A 4,452-nucleotide genomic window follows, 5' to 3' on the forward strand; every position below is an offset into this window, starting at 1 on the left:
TAGTGGAATTAGTGCCCTTGTAGGAGTCACAAGAGAGCTTGCTGCTCCTCCCTGCTCTCTGTCACATGAAGATACAACAAAAAAAGTCATCAGTCCACAACTCATAAGATGGCCCTTACTAGAATTAGACCATTTTAGCTCCTTGATCTTGAACTTCCAGCCTCTAAAACTGTGAGTAATAAACTTCTGTTGTTTCTAAGATATCCAGTCTATGGTATTCTGTTACAGCATCCTGGACTAAGAAAGTCATACTCTTTTCTTCCACAACCGCCTATAAATTTTGTGTTTAATACTGCATCTTCCACAACTTTTACCTTACAAGTAAAGCTTCTCTTTATACAATCTGGTTTTCTTGTAGTTCTCCCAATGATTGACTTACATGGATTTGCTAGACACCAGGAAGCATATTGATTTTTCATATATTGAACTTGATTCTTCTAGTCTCTTACTCATATCTCATTATATTAGTGAGTGTGACTTAATCATATCTTACAACACTACCACTAATATTTATACCATGAATAAAAATGCTATAGGCAATATGGGAATTACACCTGAACGGGACAAAAAACCTCACTCATTCTCTTAGGTACATGGCAGAATTACCAGGCATAGCTCTCAAAAGGAAAAAAATAATTAATAAGATGTACTTGACACTATAATTTATCCTATTTATTAATAGAACTGTCATTGAAAAAAGTTTTCTGTATTTGTTCTGTGACAAGTTAACAATGTCAGTGCTCCACTGGGAGCTTGGAATTTAATGTTTTGAAGATATTATTGCCTTTTAGGTCCTCAGAGCCTTATGTTCTTTCAGTTGAGAGATATAAAATGCTGACAATGGAAAAATAAATGCTGTGAGCCTTCTGTAAATCAAACGTATTTGTTTCATCTTTTTTCATTCATCCTTATCAATATAACTGGTGAAATTATACACTCAAATATACATAAGTCCTAAATTTTATTCTTAACAAATAATAACAAATTAATATGACCTCTTCTCACTGTCAGGAAAAACAATTATTTATGTAGAGTCAGATAATCTAAATGTCATTAGAGATCCATATAACAGATGTAGCTGGCATCTAAAGAAAAAAGGTCTGAGATATAGAAAACCAGAAATAACTTGCCAAAGACATTTAAGAACCAAAAAAAGTGTGTTCTAGAAGGAAAAGAAATAACTAACAGTATTGGTTATTCCTCCAGGGTGAATTAATCCAAAACTAGGATTGTGCAAAAACAAGGATTCTGACCCAGTGCTCACTTCAGCAGCGCATATACTAAAAATTGAAACAATACAGAGAAGATTAGCATGGCCTCTGTGCAAAGATTCTGACCCAGAGCATCTGGTTTTAAATTCCAGTTCTGCCACTTTTATTAAAACAACAAATGCTGGGCTACAACAATGAGCAAGGTAGCCTGGTAATAATCCATGTTTCAATAGGTAATATTTGCAGGGTAACTTAAGGTCTTTCTGACAATGTTTTCATCTGTAAAACAGAGATAATTCAAGTACTTATATTATAAATTTGTTGTGAGGTTAAATAGATTAATAGACAGAAGATGCTTAGAGAATATATCAGCCTTAGTATGTGATAAATATGCATTACTGTGTGCTTTCTTTATTTTTATTGATTTTTTTTTGAGAGAAAGAGAAAAAGAGACTGAGAGAGACAGAAAGAATCATCAATTTGTTGTTCCACTTACTTATACACTCATTGGTTGCTTCTTGTATGTGCTCTGACTGGACTGAACCTGCAACCTTGGTGTATTGGGACTAGGCTCTAAACAACTGAGCTACCTGGCCAGGACTATATGCATTTTCTTGATTGTAAACAACTTAAAACAAACATTCTTCACCCATTCCATTAACAGAAGTTTGTTTGTTTTTTGTTTTGTTTTGTTCTTTTAGTTTCCACTGACTTTCTTTGAAATACAAGCCTTATATTCCCACAGTAAACTCAGCTGTCTGAGTTTTCCCCACAAAGTTCACATTACTGTCCTTTTTTATGGAAAACAAAATGTTATCCTCCTCCCAAATTTTCAGAATCACAGGAATCAGTAAGCTCTCATTCGAGTATTTAAGATTTCAATTTCCACTAAAAGATATTATGAAAAGTTAAATTTAAATGAGCTTTTTATATGGCATTGGTATTTGCACTGATTCTTCTTTTAAAACACATGCACACTTCTAAGGTTTAGGAAAGACTCTTCTGATGAATCCATTTGCTTCCTATTTTCTGGGAAGCCTGGTTCTTTTAACTGCTGTATGTGCATATAAATTATAACTATAAACATTTAGTCAAAAAAATAGAAACCACTTGTATAATTTTCCTAGAGCTTCCACAACAAAGTACTATAAACTTGGTGGCTTAAAGAAAAGAAATTTATTCTCTCACAGTTCTGTAGGGTGGAAGTCGGAAATCAAGTTTTCAGCAGGGTTCTGCTCCCTTGAGACTCTGGAGAGAATACTTTCTTACCTTTTCTGGCTTCTGGTGGTGGGCAGCTATCCTTGGCTTTCTTTTGCTTGGAGCTGTATCACTCCAGTCTGTGCCACTGTCATCACAGGACATTCTCTCTGTGTGTCTCTGCCACAGTGTCCTTTTCTTTTTGTAAGGACACCAATACTATTGAAATAAGAGTCCATCCTACTCCAGTAAAACCTCATCTTAACTAATTACATCTACAAACCATATTTTCATATTAACGCCTCATTCTGCGGTCCTGGAAAGAACACAAATCTGGGGGTAGAGAAACACTATCTAACCAGTACACCTCTCAAGTTTTGTGTTGTTTTTAGTGCAAGGATAAGGTTTAAACATGGAATCAGACATTTACAACCACTGGAAGGTTGTGGAATTAATGGATGGTAAGGGCCAGGACCCACTGATCTCAGCTGCCTGCAAAACCAAAATGAATGTGTATAATATGAAACCCAGAGATTCTGGAAGCTCTCATTGTCCAATGGCAAGACTATATTGCTGTACATTTCTATTTTATTTTTATGTTCTGCAGGTTTCTACTAAATACAAGTAGAGATTTTTTAAACTGTAATGTAAAATAAGGTCCTGACCTTTTCATTATTTGTCAGTTGTAATGTTGAATTGTGCTTACATTATGTAAAAACCCTCATAAAGTTATTAAAAACAGTTCCATGGCATTTATTCATACAGTTCATTATAGAGACAAGGAGATGACAGTGTTCACCTAAACTTAGGATGTTTGGTCTAGGAAAATGTAAAAATTATGGTTGTTGTCTTGTGTTGTTTTGTTTTCTCTTGTCATATATATTTCAGCTTTAACATCACCTTTTTCCATGTAAAGCCACAGTCTCATTCTAATGTTTGTTTTATTAATGTTCACTCCTTATCATTTTATAATCCTTTAAATTTTTGTTTGTATTTTTTTTAAATTAGAGATGTAGTTTCATTTCAGGGATATATAAAATAATGTTCCTCTGAGAATACTAAATTTAAATAAACAAAACATATTTACTATCTGTGGCAGAGGTATATTCTGATTTCAATAAAAATATTTACACATGTTGAAAGTTGCAGTTATCAATTTAACCCCAAGAAGTTGTCAGTTATTTGTATTATTTCTAAGTGTCAGAAACCATCTTCTTAGTTTGCTAAGAAGTGTTACGTCTAGAAATAAAAAAAGTTATTCATTTCCACTTATTTGTTTTGCTCCTCATCCCTTTCTTCCTTTAAATGGCTCAAATAGAGGTAAAAGAAGTAGATGACTAGGTCCCTCCTAGACAGAAGGATCTAGGTATGTGAAATCAAGGAATCCAATGAAATAATATGGCTCATATTGACACAGCAGTAAGAGTCTCCATGATCTTTGGCATGTTCCCACCAGCACAGAAACCAGAAACCAAGCTTCTCTCCAAGGCAATTCTAAGCCACTTAGACATCCAATAATCTCAAAAACTGGGTTTGCTTTCGATATTGGTCTTTGGAATGGGTACTTGAGTTGTTCTAATATTCATCAGATTTCCACAGTGAGAAATTTCTCAACCAATTATCCTTCCTCTGTTGTAGTGGTGATTTTTGATATTAGGTACCTAAGTCATGGGTACTTGTCAGTCTTTGAGGAGTGTTTTCACTGGCTCCTCTTGTATTCTGCAATCCTTCATCCCATCCTCTTGTACCTGCACTCATAAGGTGTTGGCCACTCGGGTCAAGCTACTGAGATAAGAAGCCCACATCCAAATCAAGGGGAAGATTTGAGCCTATAATTCATATCAATTCAGCCAAACATTAAAGTTAAGGTGACTCATTAATGTACCAGCTAATGTTGAAGGATTGAAGCAATGGGAGAAAAAATAACACAACTGTAATAGAAAAAGAATAAATACATTTAAAAAATAAAAAAGCAAACACTAATAACTTAAAGTATCATGAAGCTATAAAAAGTATCCCCTATACAAAGAAAATAGATTTGAAA

At 34.3% G+C, this 4,452-nt stretch overlaps 1 non-coding gene across 1 annotated transcript; it reads left to right on the forward strand.

The window, feature by feature from the left end:
- The first annotated feature begins 1,256 nt into the window (after positions 1-1,256).
- Positions 1,257-1,367, forward strand: LOC149995997 (U6 spliceosomal RNA). Its single transcript, XR_016507517.1, has one exon. It is a non-coding gene; the product is annotated as a U6 spliceosomal RNA (small nuclear RNA).
- Positions 1,368-4,452: the final 3,085 nt, after the last annotated feature.

The sequence above is a fragment of the Furipterus horrens genome, unplaced genomic scaffold (assembly GCF_987537825.1).
Source record: "Furipterus horrens unplaced genomic scaffold, mFurHor1.1.pri manual_scaffold_12, whole genome shotgun sequence".
Taxonomy (NCBI): Eukaryota; Metazoa; Chordata; class Mammalia; order Chiroptera; family Furipteridae; genus Furipterus; species Furipterus horrens.